The sequence below is a fragment of the Nothobranchius furzeri genome, chromosome 6, assembly GCF_043380555.1.
Source record: "Nothobranchius furzeri strain GRZ-AD chromosome 6, NfurGRZ-RIMD1, whole genome shotgun sequence".
In the NCBI taxonomy this organism is placed as follows: domain Eukaryota; kingdom Metazoa; phylum Chordata; class Actinopteri; order Cyprinodontiformes; family Nothobranchiidae; genus Nothobranchius; species Nothobranchius furzeri.
This window is the reverse complement of record NC_091746.1, coordinates 798,929-818,624: the sequence shown is the minus strand read 5'-3', so window position 1 is coordinate 818,624 and position 19,696 is coordinate 798,929.

Here is a 19,696-nt window from a genome sequence, read left to right as displayed (position 1 = left end):
CTTCTTTAAATTGACACCAGATCCGGTGACCTTTGGGACATGGTTTGACCCCTTATAGGAATGTGCGATCATCATGAAACATTCAGATCACTTACAACTCAATAGATTCTACCTTCTTGTAACGTTTAAGCCTGATTGGACCTTGTTTTCACACAAATGGACCCAGAATGATGTGAAATTGTGCTTCGTGCAACATAATTCTGGGTGCCATTTACAAACCATAAGTGCTAATGACTCCATTCCTTTTTGTGGTTGTAGGGGCTGTTAATTGGAGTAAATTAAAAAAAACTGATCTCTCTAGGACATTCAGAAGCCAAGTTATAAGCCCACAAAGGTGTACCTGGACTACTTATTTAAAGTGACACCAGGCCCGGTGACCTTTGGGACATGGTTTGACCCCCTAAAGGAATGTGCGATCATCATGAAATGTTCAGATCACTTACAACTCAATAGATTCTACCTTCTTGTAACGTTTCAGCCTGATTGGACCTTGTTTTCACACAAATGAACCCAGAATGATGTGAAATTGTGCTTCGTGCAACATAATTCTGGGTGCCATTTAAAAACCATAAGTGCTAATGACTCCATTCCTTTTTGTGGTAATGGGGGCTGTTAATTGGAGTACTCTAAAACAAACCTGACCACTCTAGGATATTCAGAAGCCAAGTTATAAGCCCACAAAGGTGTAACTGGACTACTTCTTTAAATTGAAACCAGATCCGGTGACCTTTGGGACATGGTTTGACCCCCTTAGGAAAGTGCTATCATCATGAAACGTTCAGATCACTTACAACTCAATAGATTCTACCTTCCTGTAACGTTTCTGCCTGATTGGACCTTGTTTTCACACAAATGAACCCAGAATGATGTGAAATTGTGCTTCGTGCAACAGAATTCTGGGTGCCATTTACAAACCATAAGTGCTAATGACTCCATTCCTTTTTGGGGTAATGGGGAGTGTTAATTGGAGTACTCTAAAACAAACCTGACCTCTATAGGATATTCAGAAGCCAAGTTATAAGCCCACAAAGGTGTAACTGAACTACTTCTTTAAATTGACACCAGATCCGGTGACCTTTGGGACATGGTTTTACCCCCTTAGGAAAGTGCTATCATCATGAAACGTTCAGATCACTTACAACTCAATAGATTCTACCTTCCTGTAACGTTTCTGCCTGATTGGACCTTGTTTTCACACAAATGAACCCAGAATGATGTGAAATTGTGCTTCGTGCAACATAATTCTGGGTGCCATTTAAAAACCATAAGTGCTAATGACTCCATTCCTTTTTGTGGTTGTAGGGGCTGTTGATTGGAGTACATTAAAAAAAACCTGATCTCTCTAGGACATTCAGAAGCCAAGTTATAAGCCAACAAAGGTGTAACTGGACTACTTCTTTAAAGTGACACCAGGCCCGGTGACCTATGGGACATGGTTTGACCCCCTATAGGAATGTGCGATCATCATGAAACCTTCAGATCACTTACAACTCAATAGATTCTACCTTCTTGTAACGTTTCAGTCTGATTGGACCTTGTTTTCACACAAATGGACCCAGAATGATGTGAAATTGTGCTTTGTGCAACATAATTCTGGGTGCCATTTACAAACCATAAGTGCTAATGACTCCATTCCTTTTTGTGGTTGTAGGGGCTGTTGATTGGAGTACACTAAAACAAACCTGATCTCTCTAAGACATTCAGAAGCCAAGTTATAAGCCCACAAATGTGTAACTGGACTACTTCTTTAAAGTGACACCAGGCCTGGTGACCTTTGGGACATGGTTTGACCCCCTATAGGAATGTGCGATCATCATGAAACATTCAGATCACTTACAACTCAGTAGATTCTACCTTCTTGTAACGTTTCAGCCTGATTGGACCTTGTTTTCACACAAATGGACCCAGAATGATGTGAAATTGTGCTTCGTGCAACATAATTCTGGGTGCCATTTACAAACCATAAGTGCTAATGACTCCATTCCTTTTTGTGGTTGTAGGGGCTGTTGATTGGAGTACATTAAAACAAACCTGATCTCTCTAGGACATTCAGAAGCCAAGTTATAAGCCAACAAAGGTGTAACTGGACTACTTCTTTAAAGTGACACCAGGCCCGGTGACCTATGGAACATTGTTTGACCCCCTATAGGAATGTGTGATAATAATGAAACGTTCAGATCACTTACAACTCAATAGATTCTACCTTCTTGTAACGTTTCAGCCTGATTGGACCTTGTTTTCACACAAATGAACCCAGAATGATGTGAAATTGTGCTTCGTGCAACATAATTCTGGGTGCCATTTAAAAACCATAAGTGCTAATGACTCCATTCCTTTTTGTGGTTGTAGGGGCTGTTGATTGGAGTACACTAAAACAAACCTGATCTCTCTAGCACATGCAGAAGCCAAGTTATAAGCCCACAAATATGTAACTGGACTACCTCTTTAAATTGACACCAGATCCGGTGACCTTTGGGACATGGTTTGACCCCTTATAGGAATGTGCGATCATCATGAAACATTCAGATCACTTACAACTCAATAGATTCTACCTTCTTGTAACGTTTAAGCCTGATTGGACCTTGTTTTCACACAAATGGACCCAGAATGATGTGAAATTGTGCTTCGTGCAACATAATTCTGGGTGCCATTTACAAACCATAAGTGCTAATGACTCCATTCCTTTTTGTGGTTGTAGGGGCTGTAGATTGGAGTACATTAAAAAAAACCTGATCTCTCTAGGACATTCAGAAGCCAAGTTATAAGCCCACAAAGGTGTACCTGGACTACTTATTTAAAGTGACACCAGGCCCGGTGACCTTTGGGACATGGTTTAACCCCCTATAGGAATGTGCGATCATCATGAAATGTTCAGATCACTTACAACTCAATAGATTCTACCTTCTTGTAACGTTTCAGCCTGATTGGACCTTGTTTTCACACAAATGAACCCAGAATGATGTGAAATTGTGCTTCGTGCAACATAATTCTGGGTGCCATTTAAAAACCATAAGTGCTAATGACTCCATTCCTTTTTGTGGTAATGGGGGCTGTTAATTGGAGTACTCTAAAACAAACCTGACCACTCTAGGATATTCAGAAGCCAAGTTATAAGCCCACAAATGTGTAACTGGACTACTTCTTTAAATTGAAACCAGATCCGGTGACCTTTGGGACATGGTTTGACCCCCTTAGGAAAGTGCTATCATCATGAAACGTTCAGATCACTCACAACTCAATAGATTCTACCTTCCTGTAACGTTTCTGCCTGATTGGACCTTGTTTTCACACAAATGAACCCAGAATGATGTGAAATTGTGCTTCGTGCAACAGAATTCTGGGTGCCATTTACAAACCATAAGTGCTAATGACTCCATTCCTTTTTGGGGTAATGGGGAGTGTTAATTGGAGTACTCTAAAACAAACCTGACCTCTATAGGATATTCAGAAGCCAAGTTATAAGCCCACAAAGGTGTAACTGGACTACTTCTTTAAATTGACACCAGATCCGGTGACCTTTGGGACATGGTTTTACCCCCTTAGGAAAGTGCTATCATCATGAAACGTTCAGATCACTTACAACTCAATAGATTCTACCTTCCTGTAACGTTTCTGCCTGATTGGACCTTGTTTTCACACAAATGAACCCAGAATGATGTGAACTTGTGCTTCGTGCAACATAATTCTGGGTGCCATTTAAAAACCATAAGTGCTAATAACTCCATTCCTTTTTGTGGTTGTAGGGGATGTTGATTTGAGTACACTAAAACAAACCTGATCTCTCTAGGACATTCAGAAGCCAAGTTATAAGCCCACAAAGGTGTAACTGGACTACTTCTTTAAAGTGACACCAGGCCCGGTGACCTTTGGGACATGGTTTTACCCCCTATAGGAATGTGTGATCATCATGAAACGTTCAGATCACTTACAACTCAGTAGATTCTACCTTCTTGTAACGTTTCAGCCTGATTGGACCTTGTTTTCACACAAATGGACCCAGAATGATGTGAAATTGTGCTTCGTGCAACATAATTCTGGGTGCCATTTACAAACCATAAGTGCTAATGACTCCATTCCTTTTTGTGGTTGTAGGGGCTGTTGATTGGAGTACATTAAAACAAACCTGATCTCTCTAGGACATTCAGAAGCCAAGTTATAAGCCAACAAAGGTGTAACTGGACTACTTCTTTAAAGTGACACCAGGCCCGGTGACCTATGGGACATGGTTTGACCCCCTATAGGAATGTGCGATCATCATGAAACCTTCAGATCACTTACAACTCAATAGATTCTACCTTCTTGTAACGTTTCAGTCTGATTGGACCTTGTTTTCACACAAATGGACCCAGAATGATGTGAAATTGTGCTTTGTGCAACATCATTCTGGGTGCCATTTACAAACCATAAGTGCTAATGACTCCATTCCTTTTTGTGGTTGTAGGGGCTGTTGATTGGAGTACACTAAAACAAACCTGATCTCTCTAAGACATTCAGAAGCCAAAATATAAGCCCACAAATGTGTAACTGGACTACTTCTTTAAATTGACACCGGATCTGGTGACGTTTGGGACATGGTTTGACCTCCTTAGGAAAGTGCTATCATCATGAAACGTTCAGATCACTTACAACTCAATAGATTCTACCTTCCTGTAACGTTTCAGCCTGATTGGACCTTGTTTTCACACAAATGAACCCAGAATGATGTGAAATTGTGCTTCGTGCAACATAATTCTGGGTGCCATTTACAAACCATAAGTGCTAATGACACCATTCCTTTTTGTGGTTGTAGGGCCTGTTGAATGGAGTACACTAAAACAACCCTGATCTCTCTAGGTCATTCAGAAGCCAAGTTATAAGCCCACCAATGTGTAACTGGACTACTTCTTTAAAGTGACACCAGGCCTGGTGACCTTTGGGACATTGTTTGACCCCCTCTAGGAATGTGTGATCATCATGAAACGTTCAGATCACTTACAACTCAGTAGATTCTACCTTCTTGTAACGTTTCAGCCTGATTGGACCTTGTTTTCACACAAATGGACCCAGAATGATGTGAAATTGTGCTTCGTGCAACATAATTCTGGGTGCATTTACAAACCATAAGTGCTAATGACTCCATTCCTTTTTGTGGTTGTAGGGGCTGTTGATTGGAGTACATTAAAACAAACCTGATCTCTCTAGGACATTCAGAAGCCAAGTTATAAGCCAACAAAGGTGTAACTGGACTACTTCTTTAAAGTGACACCAGGCCCGTTGACCTATGGGACATGGTTTGACCCCCTATAGGAATGTGCGATAATCATGAAAGGTTCAGATCACTTACAACTCAATAGATTCTACCTTCTTGTAACGTTTCAGCCTGATTGGACCTTGTTTTCACACAAATGAACCCAGAATGATGTGAAATTGTGCTTCGTGCAACATAATTCTGGGTGCCATTTAAAAACCATAAGAGCTAATGACTCCATTCCTTTTTGTGGTTGTAGGGGCTGTTGATTGGAGTACACTAAAACAAACCTGATCTCTCTAGGACATGCAGAAGCCAAGTTATAAGCCCACAAATGTGTAACTGGACTACTTCTTTAAATTGACACCAAGCCCGGTGACCTTTGGGACATGGTTTGACCATCTATAGGAATGTGTAATCATCATGAAATGTTCAGATCACTTACAACTCAATAGATTCTACCTTCTTGTAACGTTTCAGCCTGATTGGACCTTGTTTTCACACAAATCGACCCAGAATGATGTGAAATTGTGCTTCGTGCAACATAATTCTGGGTGCCATTTACAAACCACAAGTGCTCATGACTCCATTCCTTTTTGTGGTTGTAGGGGCTGTTGATTGGAGTACACTAAAACAAACCTGATCTCTCTAGGACATTCAGAAGCCAAGTTATAAGCCCACAAATGTGTAACTGGACTACTTCTTTAAATTGACACCAGATCCGGTGACCTTTGGGACATGGTTTGACCCCCTTAGGAAAGTGCTATCATCATGAAACGTTCAGATCACTTACAACTCAATAGATTCTACCTTCCTGTAACGTTTCAGCCTGATTGGACCTTGTTTTCACACAAATGGACCCAGAATGATGTGAAATTGTGCTTCGTGCAACATAATTCTGGGTGCCATTTACAAACCATAAGTGCTAATGACTCCATTCCTTTTTGTGGTTGTAGGGGCTGTTGATTGGAGTACACTAAAACAAACCTGATCTCTCTAGGACATTCAGAAGCCAAGTTATAAGCCCACAAATGTATACCTGAACTACTTCTTTAAAGTGACACCAGGCCTGGTGACCTTTGGGACATGGTTTGACCCCCTATAGGAATGTGCGATCATCATGAAACGTTCAGATCACTTACAACTCAATAGATTCTACCTTCTTGTAACGTTTCAGCCTGATTGGACCTTGTTTTTACACAAATGAACCCAGAATGATGTGAAATTGTGCTTCGTGCAACATAATTCTGGGTGCCATTTAAAAACCATAAGTGCTAATGGCTCCATTCCTTTTTGTGGTTGTAGGGGCTGTTAATTGGAGTACTCTAAAACAAACCTGACCTCTCTAGGATATTCAGAAGCCAAGTTATAAGCCCACAAAGGTGTAACTGGACTACTTCTTTAAAGTGACACCAAGCCCGGTGACCTTTGGGACATGGTTTGAACCCCTAAAGGAATGTGTAATCATCATGAAACGTTCAGATCACTTACAACTCAATAGATTCTACCTTCTTGTAACTTTTCAGCCTGATTGGACCTTGTTTTCACACAAATGGACCCAGAATGATGTGAAATTGTGCTTCGTGCAACATAATTCTGGGTGCCATTTACAAACCATAAGTGCTAATGACTCCATTCCTTTTTGTGGTTGTAGGGGCTGTTGATTGGAGTACACTAAAACAAACCTGATCTCTCTAGGACATTCAGAAGCCAAGTTATAAGCCCACAAATGTGTAACTGGACTACTTCTTTAAATTGACACCAGATCCGGTCACGTTTGGGACATGGTTTGACCCCCTTAGGAAAGTGCTATCATCATAAAACGTTCAGATCACTTACAACTCAATAGATTCTACCTTCCTGTAACGTTTCAGCCTGATTGGACATTGTTTTCACACAAATGGACCCAGAATGATGTGAAATTGTGCTTCGTGCAACATAATTCTGGGTGCCATTTACAAACCATAAGTGCTAATGACTCCATTGCTTTTTGTGGTTGTAGGGGCTGTTGATTGGAGTACTCTAAAACAAACCTGATCTCTCTAGGACATTCAGAAGCCAAGTTATAAGCCCACAAATGTATACCTGGACTACTTCTTTAAAGTGACACCAGGCCTGTTGACCTTTGGGACATGGTTTGACCCCCTATAGGAATGTGCGATCATCATGAAACGTTCAGATCACTTACAACTCAATAGATTCTACCTTCTTGTAACGTTTCAGCCTGATTGGACCTTGTTTTTACACAAATGAACCCAGAATGATGTGAAATTGTGCTTCGTGCAACATAATTCTGCGTGCCATTTAAAAACCATAAGTGCTAATGACTCCATTGCTTTTTGTGGTTGTAGGGGCTGTTGATTGGAGTACATTAAAACAAACCTGATCTCTCTAGGACATTCAGAAGCCAAGTTATAAGCCAACAAAGGTGTAACTGGACTACTTCTTTAAAGTGACACCAGGCCTGGTGACCTTTGGGACATGGTTTGACCCCCTATAGGAATGTGCGATCATCATGAAACGTTCAGATGACTTACAACTCAAGAGATTCTACCTTCTTGTAACGTTTCAGCCTGATTGGACCTTGTTTTCACACTAATGGACCCAGAATGATGTGAAATTGTGCTTCGTGCAACATAATTCTTGGTGCCATTTACAAACCATAAGTGCTAATGACTCCATTCCTTTTTGTGGTTGTAGGGGCTGTTGATTGGAGTACACTAAAACAAACCTGATCTCTCTAGGACATTCAGAAGCCAAGTTATAAGCCCACAAATGTGTAACTGGACTACTTCTTTAAATTGACACCAGATCCGGTCACGTTTGGGACATGGTTTGACCCCCTTAGGAAAGTGCTATCATCATAAAACGTTCAGATCACTTACAACTCAATAGATTCTACCTTCCTGTAACGTTTCAGCCTGATTGGACATTGTTTTCACACAAATGGACCCAGAATGATGTGAAATTGTGCTTCGTGCAACATAATTCTGGGTGCCATTTACAAACCATAAGTGCTAATGACTCCATTGCTTTTTGTGGTTGTAGGGGCTGTTGATTGGAGTACTCTAAAACAAACCTGATCTCTCTAGGACATTCAGAAGCCAAGTTATAAGCCCACAAATGTATACCTGAACTACTTCTTTAAAGTGACACCAGGCCTGGTGACCTTTGGGACATGGTTTGACCCCCTATAGGAATGTGCGATCATCATGAAACCTTCAGATCACTTACAACTCAATAGATTCTACCTTCTTGTAACGTTTCAGCCTGATTGGACCTTGTTTTTACACAAATGAACCCAGAATGATGTGAAATTGTGCTTCGTGCAACATAATTCTGGGTGCCATTTAAAAACCATAAGTGCTAATGGCTCCATTCCTTTTTGTGGTTGTAGGGGCTGTTAATTGGAGTACTCTAAAACAAACCTGACCTCTCTAGGATATTCAGAAGCCAAGTTATAAGCCCACAAAGGTGTAACTGGACTACTTCTTTAAAGTGACACCAAGCCCGGTGACCTTTGGGACATGGTTTGAACCCCTAAAGGAATGTGTAATCATCATGAAACGTTCAGATCACTTACAACTCAATAGATTCTACCTTCTTGTAACTTTTCAGCCTGATTGGACCTTGTTTTCACACAAATGGACCCAGAATGATGTGAAATTGTGCTTCGTGCAACATAATTCTGGGTGCCATTTACAAACCATAAGTGCTAATGACTCCATTCCTTTTTGTGGTTGTAGGGGCTGTTGATTGGAGTACACTAAAACAAACCTGATCTCTCTAGGACATTCAGAAGCCAAGTTATAAGCCCACAAATGTGTAACTGGACTACTTCTTTAAATTGACACCAGATCCGGTCACGTTTGGGACATGGTTTGACCCCCTTAGGAAAGTGCTATCATCATAAAACGTTCAGATCACTTACAACTCAATAGATTCTACCTTCCTGTAACGTTTCAGCCTGATTGGACATTGTTTTCACACAAATGGACCCAGAATGATGTGAAATTGTGCTTCGTGCAACATAATTCTGGGTGCCATTTACAAACCATAAGTGCTAATGACTCCATTGCTTTTTGTGGTTGTAGGGGCTGTTGATTGGAGTACTCTAAAACAAACCTGATCTCTCTAGGACATTCAGAAGCCAAGTTATAAGCCCACAAATGTATACCTGGACTACTTCTTTAAAGTGACACCAGGCCTGTTGACCTTTGGGACATGGTTTGACCCCCTATAGGAATGTGCGATCATCATGAAACGTTCAGATCACTTACAACTCAATAGATTCTACCTTCTTGTAACGTTTCAGCCTGATTGGACCTTGTTTTTACACAAATGAACCCAGAATGATGTGAAATTGTGCTTCGTGCAACATAATTCTGCGTGCCATTTAAAAACCATAAGTGCTAATGACTCCATTGCTTTTTGTGGTTGTAGGGGCTGTTGATTGGAGTACATTAAAACAAACCTGATCTCTCTAGGACATTCAGAAGCCAAGTTATAAGCCAACAAAGGTGTAACTGGACTACTTCTTTAAAGTGACACCAGGCCTGGTGACCTTTGGGACATGGTTTGACCCCCTATAGGAATGTGCGATCATCATGAAACGTTCAGATGACTTACAACTCAAGAGATTCTACCTTCTTGTAATGTTTCAGCCTGATTGGACCTTGTTTTCACACAAATGGACCCAGAATGATGTGAAATTGTGCTTCGTGCAACATAATTCTGGGTGCCATTTACAAACCATAAGTGCTAATGACTCCATTCCTTTTTGTGGTTGTAGGGGCTGTTGATTGGAGTACATTAAAACAAACCTGATCTCTCTAGGACATTCAGAAGCCAAGTTATAAGCCCACAAAGGTGTAACTGGACTACTTCTTTAAAGTGACACCAGGCCTGGTGACCTTTGGGACATGGTTTGACCCCCTATAGGAATGTGCAATCATCATGAAACGTTCAGATCACTTACAACTCAATAGATTCTACCTTCTTGTAACGTTTCAGCCTGATTGGACCTTGTTTTCACACAAATGAACCTAGAATGATGTGAAATTGTGCTTCGTGCAACATAATTCTGGGTGCCATTTAAAAACCATAAGTGCTAATGACTCCATTCCTTTTTGTGGTAATGGGGGCTGTTAATTGGAGTACTCTAAAACAAACCTGACCTCTCTAGGATATTCAGAAGCCAAGTTATAAGCCCACAAAGGTGTAACTGGACTACTTCTTTAAAGTGACACCAAGCCCGGTGACCTTTGGGACATGGTTTGAACCCCTATAGGAATGTGTAATCATCATGAAACGTTCAGATCACTTACAACTCAATAGATTCTACCTTCTTGTAACGTTTCAGCCTGATTGGACCTTGTTTTCACACAAATGGACCCAGAATGATGTGAAATTGTGCTTCGTGCAACATAATTCTGGGTGCCATTTACAAACCATAAGTGCTAATGACTCCATTCCTTTTTGTGGTTGTAGGGGCTGTTGATTGGAGTACACTAAAACAAACCTGATCTCTCTAGGACATTCAGAAGCCAAGTTATAAGCCCACAAATGTGTAACTGGACTACTTCTTTAAATTGACACCAGGCCTGTTGACCTTTGGGACATGGTTTGACCCCCTTAGGAAAGTGCTATCATCATGAAACGTTCAGATCACTTACAACTCAATAGATTCTACCTTCCTGTAACGTTTCAGCCTGATTGGACCTTGTTTTCACACAAATGGACCCAGAATGATGTGAAATTGTGCTTCGTGCAACATAATTCTGGGTGCCATTTACAAACCATAAGTGCTAATGACTCCATTGCTTTTTGTGGTTGTAGGGGCTGTTGATTGGAGTACTCTAAAACAAACCTGATCTCTCTAGGACATTCAGAAGCCAAGTTATAAGCCCACAAATGTATACCTGGACTACTTCTTTAAAGTGACACCAGGCCTGTTGACCTTTGGGACATGGTTTGACCCCCTATAGGAATGTGCGATCATCATGAAACGTTCAGATCACTTACAACTCAGTAGATTCTACCTTCTTGTAACGTTTCAGCCTGATTGGACCTTGTTTTTACACAAATGAACCCAGAATGATGTGAAATTGTGTTTCGTGCAACATAATTCTGCGTGCCATTTAAAAACCATAAGTGCTAATGACTCCATTGCTTTTTGTGGTTGTAGGGGCTGTTGACTGGAGTACATTGAAACAAACCTGATCTCTCTAGGACATTCAGAAGCCAAGTTATAAGTCAACAAAGGTGTAACTGGACTACTTCTTTAAAGTGACACCAGGCCTGGTGACCTTTGGGACATGGTTTGACCCCCTATAGGAATGTGCGATCATCATGAAACGTTCAGATCACTTACAACTCAAGAGATTCTACCTTCTTGTAATGTTTCAGCCTGATTGGACCTTGTTTTCACACAAATGGACCCAGAATGATGTGAAATTGTGCTTCGTGCAACATAATTCTGGGTGCCATTTACAAACCATAAGTGCTAATGACTCCATTCCTTTTTGTGGTTGTAGGGGCTGTTGATTGGAGTACATTAAAACAAACCTGATCTCTCTAGGACATTCAGAAGCCAAGTTATAAGCCCACAAAGGTGTAACTGGACTACTTCTTTAAAGTGACACCAGGCCTGGTGACCTTTGGGACATGGTTTGACCCCCTATAGGAATGTGCGATCATCATGAAACGTTCAGATCACTTACAACTCAATAGATTCTACCTTCTTGTAACGTTTCAGCCTGATTGGACCTTGTTTTCACACAAATGAACCTAGAATGATGTGAAATTGTGCTTCGTGCAACATAATTCTGGGTGCCATTTAAAAACCATAAGTGCTAATGACTCCATTCCTTTTTGTGGTAATGGGGGCTGTTAATTTGAGTACTCTAAAACAAACCTGACCTCTCTAGGATATTCAGAAGCCAAGTTATAAGCCCACAAAGGTGTAACTGGACTACTTCTTTAAATTGACACCAGATCCGGTGACCTTTGGGACATGGTTTGACCCCCTTAGGAAAGTGCTATCATCATGAAACGTTCAGAACACTTACAACTCAATAGATTCTACCTTCCTGTAACGTTTCAGCTGATTGGACCTTGTTTTCACACAAATGAACCCAGAATGATGTGAAATTGTGCTTCGTGCAACATAATTCTGCATGCCATTTAAAAACCATAAGTGCAAATGACTCCATTCCTTTTTGTGGTTGTAGGGGCTGTTGATTGGAGTACACTAAAACAACCCTGATCTCTCTAGGACATTCAGAAGCCAAGTTATAAACCCACAAATGTGTAACTGGACTACTTCTTTAAATTGACACCAGATCCGGTGACCTTTGGGACATGGTTTGACACCTTATAGGAATGTGCGATCATCATGAAACATTCAGATCACTTACAACTCAATAGATTCTACCTTCTTGTAACGTTTCAGCCTGATTGGACCTTGTTTTCACACAAATGGACCCAGAATGATGTGAAATTGTGCTTCGTGCAACATAATTCTGGGTGCCATTTACAAACCATAAGTGCTAATGACTCCATTCCTTTTTGTGGTTGTAGGGGCTGTTGATTGGAGTACATTAAAACAAACCTGATCTCTCTAGGACATTCAGAAGCCAAGTTATAAGCCCACAAAGGTGTAACTGGACTACTTATTTAAAGTGACACCAGGCCCGGTGACCTTTGGGACATGGTTTGACCCCCTATAGGAATGTGCGATCATCATGAAACGTTCACATCACTTACAACTCAATAGATTCTACCTTCTGCTAACGTTTCAGCCTGATTGGACCTTGTTTTCACACAAATGAACCCAGAATGATGTGAAATTGGGCTTCGTGCAACATAATTCTGGGTGCCATTTAAAAACCATAAGTGCTAATGACTCCATTCCTTTGTTTGGTAATGGGGGCTGTTAATTGGAGTACTCTAAAACAAACCTGACCTCTCTAGGTTATTCAGAAGCCAAGTTATAAGCCCACAAAGGTGTAACTGGACTACTTCTTTAAATTGAAACCAGATCCGGTGACCTTTGGGACATGGTTTGACCACCTTAGGAAAGTGCTATCATCATGAAACATTCAGATCACTTACAACTCAATAGATTCTACCTTCCTGTAACGTTTCTGCCTGATTGGACCTTGTTTTCACACAAATGAACCCAGAATGATGTGAAATTGTGCTTCGTGCAACATAATTCTGGGTGCCATTTAAAAACCATAAGTGCTAATGACTCCATTCCTTTTTGTGGTTGTAGGGGCTGTTGATTGGAGTACACTAAAACAAACCTGATCTCTCTAGGACATTCAGAAGCCAAGTTATAAGCCCACAAAGGTGTAACTGGACTACTTCTTTAAATTGACACCAGATCCGGTGACCTTTGGGACATGGTTTGACCCCCTTAGGAAAGTGCTATCATCATGAAACGTTCAGATCACTTACAACTCAATAAATTCTACCTTCTTGTAACGTTTCAGCCTGATTGGACCTTGTTTTGACACAAATGAACCAAGAATGATGTGAAATTGTGCTTCGTGCAAAATAATTCTGGGTGCCATTTAAAAACCATAAGTGCTAATGACTCCATTCCTTTTTGTGGTTGTAGGGGCTGTTGATTGGAGTACACTAAAACAAACCTGATCTCTCTAGGACATGCAGAAGCCAAGTTATAAGCCCACAAATGTGTAACTGGACTACTTCTTTAAATTGACACCAGATCCGGTGACCTTTGGGACATGGTTTGACCCCTTATAGGAATGTGCGATCATCATGAAACATTCAGATCACTTACAACTCAATAGATTCTACCTTCTTGTAACGTTTCAGCCCGGTTGGACCTTGTTTTCACACAAATGGACCCAGAATGATGTGAAAATTGTGCTTCGTGCAACATAATTCTTGGTGCCATTTACAAACCATAAGTGCTAATGACTCCATTCCTTTTTGTGGTTGTAGGGGCTGTTGATTGGAGTACACTTAAACAAACCTGATCTCTCTAGGACATTCAGAAGCCAAGTTATAAGCCCACAAATGTGTAACTGGACTACTTCTTTAAAGTGACACCAGGCCTGGTGACCTTTGGGACATGGTTTGACCCCCTATAGGAATGTGCGATCATCATGAAACGTTCAGATCACTTACAACTCAATAGATTCTACCTTCTTGTAACGTTTCAGCCTGATTGGACCTTGTTTTCACACAAATGGACCCAGAATGATGTGAAATTGTGCTTCGTGCAACATAATTCTGGGTGCCATTTACAAACCATAAGTGCTAATGGCTCCATTCCTTTTTGTGGTTGTAGGGGCTGTTAATTGGAGTACTCTAAAACAAACCTGACCTCTCTAGGATATTCAGAAGCCAAGTTATAAGCCAACAAAGGTGTAACTGGACTACTTCTTTAAAGTGACACCAAGCCCGGTGACCTTTGGGACATGGTTTGACCCCCTTTAGGAATGTGTAATCATCATGAAACGTTCAGATCACTTACAACTCAATAGATTCTACCTTCTTGTAACGTTTCAGCCTGATTGGACCTTGTTTTCACACAAATGGACCCAGAATGATGTGAAATTGTGCTTCGTGCAACATAATTCTGGGTGCCATTTACAAACCACAAGTGCTAATGACTCCATTCCTTTTTGTGGTTGTAGGGGCTGTTGATTGGAGTACATTAAAACAAACCTGATCTCTCTAGGACATTCAGATGCCAAGTTATAAGCCCACAAATGTGTAACTGGACTACTTCTTTAAATTGACACCAGATCCGGTGACATTTGGGACATGGTTTGACCCCCTTAGGAAAGTGCTATCATCATGAAATGTTCAGATCACTTACAACTCAATAGATTCTACCTTCCTGTAACGTTTCAGCCTGATTGGACCTTGTTTTCACACAAATGGACCCAGAATGATGTGAAATTGTGCTTCGTGCAACATAATTCTGGGTGCCATTTACAAACCATAAGTGCTAATGACTCCATTCCTTTTTGTGGTTGTAGGGGCTGTTGATTGGAGTACACTAAAACAAACCTGATCTCTCTAGGACATTCAGAAGCCAAGTTATAAGCCCACAAATGTATACCTGAACTACTTCTTTAAAGTGACACCAGGCCTGGTGACCTTTGGGACATGGTTTGACCCCCTATAGGAATGTGCGATCATCATGAAACGTTCAGATCACTTACAACTCAATAGATTCTACCTTCTTGTAACGTTTCAGCCTGATTGGACCTTGTTTTTACACAAATGAACCCAGAATGATTTGAAATTGTGCTTCGTGCAACATAATTCTGGGTGCCATTTAAAAACCATAAGTGCTAATGGCTCCATTCCTTTTTGTGGTTGTAGGGGCTGTTAATTGGAGTACTCTAAAACAAACCTGACCTCTCTAGGATATTCAGAAGCCAAGTTATAAGCCCACAAAGGTGTAACTGGACTACTTCTTTAAAGTGACACCAAGCCCGGTGACCTTTGGGACATGGTTTGACCCCCTATAGGGATGTGTAATCATCATGAAACGTTCAGATCACTTACAACTCAATAGATTCTACCTTCTTGTAACGTTTCACCCTTATTGGACCTTGTTTTCACACAAATGGACCCAGAATGATGTGAAATTGTGCTTCGTGCAACATCATTCTAGGTGCCATTTACAAACCATAAGTGCTAATGACTCCATTCCTTTTTGTGGTTGTAGGGGCTGTTGATTGGAGTACACTAAAACAAACCTGATCTCTCTAGGACATTCAGAAGCCAAGTTATAAGCCCACAAATGTGTAACTGGACTACTTCTTTAAATTGACACCAGATCCGGTGACGTTTGGGACATGGTTTGACCCCCTTAGGAAAGTGCTATCATCATGAAATGTTCAGATCACTTACAACTCAATAGATTCTACCTTCCTGTAACGTTTCAGCCTGATTGGACCTTGTTTTCACACAAATGGACCCAGAATGATGTGAAATTGTGCTTCGTGCAACATAATTCTGGGTGCCATTTACAAACCATAAGTGCTAATGACTCCATAGCTTTTTCTGGTTGTAGGGGCTGTTGATTGGAGTACACTAAAACAAACCTGATCTCTCTAGGACATTCAGAAGCCAAGTTATAAGCCCACAAATGTATACCTGAACTACTTCTTTAAAGTGACACCAGGCCTGGTGACCTTTGGGACATGGTTTGACCCCCTATAGGAATGTGCGATCATCATGAAACGTTCAGATCACTTACAACTCAATAGATTCTACCTTCTTGTACCGTTTCAGCCTGATTGGACCTTGTTTTTACACAAATGAACCCAGAATGATGTGAAATTGTGCTTCGTGCAACATAATTCTGGGTGCCATTTAAAAACCATAAGTGCTAATGGCTCCATTCCTTTTTGTGGTTGTAGGGGCTGTTAATTGGAGTACTCTAAAACAAACCTGACCTCTCTAGGATATTCAGAAGCCAAGTTATAAGCCCACAAATGTGTAACTGGACTACTTCTTTAAAGTGACACCAAGCCCGGTGACCTTTGGGACATGGTTTGACCCCCTATAGGAATGTGTAATCATCATGAAACGTTCAGATCACTTACAACTCAATAGATTCTACCTTCTTGTAACGTTTCAGCCTGATTGGACCTTGTTTTCACACTAATGGACCCAGAATGATGTGAAATTGTGCTTCGTGCAACATAATTCTTGGTGCCATTTACAAACCATAAGTGCTAATGACTCCATTCCTTTTTGTGGTTGTAGGGGCTGTTGATTGGAGTACACTAAAACAAACCTGATCTCTCTAGGACATTCAGAAGCCAAGTTATAAGCCCACAAATGTGTAACTGGACTACTTCTTTAAATTGACACCAGATCCGGTGATGTTTGGGACATGGTTTGACCCCCTTAGGAAAGTGCTATCATCATGAAACGTTCAGATCACTTACAACTCAATAGATTCTACCTTCCTGTAACATTTCAGCCTGATTGGACCTTGTTTTCACACAAATGGACCCAGAATGATGTGAAATTGGGTTTCGTGCAACATAATTCTGGGTGCCATTTAAAAACCATAAGTGCTAATGACTCCATTCCTTTGTTTGGTAATGGGGGCTGTTAATTGGAGTACTCTAAAACAAACCTGACCTCTCTAGGATATTCAGAAGCCAAGTTATAAGCCCACAAAGGTGTAACTGGACTACTTCTTTAAATTGACACCAGATCCGGTGACCTTTGGGACATGGTTTGACCACCTTAGGAAAGTGCTATCATCATGAAACATTCAGATCACTTACAACTCAATAGATTCTACCTTCCTGTAATGTTTCTGCCTGATTGGACCTTGTTTTCACACAAATGAACCCAGAATGATGTGAAATTGTGCTTCGTGCAACATAATTCTGGGTGCCATTTAAAAACCATAAGTGCTAATGACTCCATTCCTTTTTGTGGTTGTAGGGGCTGTTGATTGGAGTACACTAAAACAAACCTGATCTCTCTAGGACATTCAGAAGCCAAGTTATAAGCCCACAAAGGTGTAACTGGACTACTTCTTTAAATTGACACCAGATCCGGTGACCTTTGGGACATGGTTTGACCCCCTATAGGAATGTGCGATCATCATGAAACGTTCAGATCACTTACAACTCAATAAATTCTACCTTCTTGTAACGTTTCAGCCTGATTGGACCTTGTTTTCACACAAATGAACCCAGAATGATGTGAAATTGTGCTTCGTGCAAAATAATTCTGGGTGCCATTTAAAAACCATAAGTGCTAATGACTCCATTCCTTTTTGTGGTTGTAGGGGCTGTTGATTGGAGTACACTAAAACAAACCTGATCTCTCTAGGACATTCAGAAGCCAAGTTATAAGCCCACAAATGTATACCTGAACTACTTCTTTAAAGTGACACCAGGCCTGGTGACCTTTGGGACATGGTTTGACCCCCTATAGGAATGTGCGATCATCATGAAACGTTCAGATCACTTACAACTCAATAGATTCTACCTTCTTGTAACGTTTCAGCCTGATTGGACCTTGTTTTTACACAAATGAACCCAGAATGATGTGAAATTGTGCTTCGTGCAACATAATTCTGGGTGCCATTTAAAAACCATAAGTGCTAATGGCTCCATTCCTTTTTGTGGTTGTAGGGGCTGTTAATTGGAGTACTCTAAAACAAACCTGACCTCTCTAGGATATTCAGAAGCCAAGTTATAAGCCGACAAATGTGTAACTGGACTACTTCTTTAAAGTGACACCAAGCCCGGTGACCTTTGGGACATGGTTTGACCCCCTATAGGAATGTGTAATCATCATGAAACGTTCAGATCACTTACAACTCAATAGATTCTACCTTCTTGTAACGTTTCAGCCTGATTGGACCTTGTTTTCACACTAATGGACCCAGAATGATGTGAAATTGTGCTTCGTGCAACATAATTCTTGGTGCCATTTACAAACCATAAGTGCTAATGACTCCATTCCTTTTTGTGGTTGTAGGGGCTGTTGATTGGAGTACACTAAAACAAACCTGATCTCTCTAGGACATTCAGAAGCCAAGTTATAAGCCCACAAATGTGTAACTGGACTACTTCTTTAAATTGACACCAGATCCGGTGACGTTTGGGACATGGTTTGACCCCCTTAGGAAAGTGCTATCATCATGAAATGTTCAGATCACTTACAACTCAATAGATTCTACCTTCCTGTAACGTTTCAGCCTGATTGGACCTTGTTTTCACACAAATGGACCCAGAATGATGTGAAATTGTGCTTCGTGCAACATAATTCTGGGTGCCATTTACAAACCATAAGTGCTAATGACTCCATAGCTTTTTCTGGTTGTAGGGGCTGTTGATTGGAGTACACTAAAACAAACCTGATCTCTCTAGGACATTCAGAAGCCAAGTTATAAGCCCACAAATGTATACCTGAACTACTTCTTTAAAGTGACACCAGGCCTGGTGACCTTTGGGACATGGTTTGACCCCCTATAGGAATGTGCGATCATCATGAAACGTTCAGATCACTTACAACTCAATAGATTCTACCTTCTTGTAACGTTTCAGCCTGATTGGACCTTGTTTTTACACAAATGAACCCAGAATGATGTGAAATTGTGCTTCGTGCAACATAATTCTGGGTGCCATTTAAAAACCATAAGTGCTAATGGCTCCATTCCTTTTTGTGGTTGTAGGGGCTGTTAATTGGAGTACTCTAAAACAAACCTGACCTCTCTAGGATATTCAGAAGCCAAGTTATAAGCCCACAAATGTGTAACTGGACTACTTCTTTAAAGTGACACCAAGCCCGGTGACCTTTGGGACATGGTTTGACCCCCTATAGGAATGTGTAATCATCATGAAACGTTCAGATCACTTACAACTCAATAGATTCTACCTTCTTGTAACGTTTCAGCCTGATTGGACCTTGTTTTCACACTAATGGACCCAGAATGAT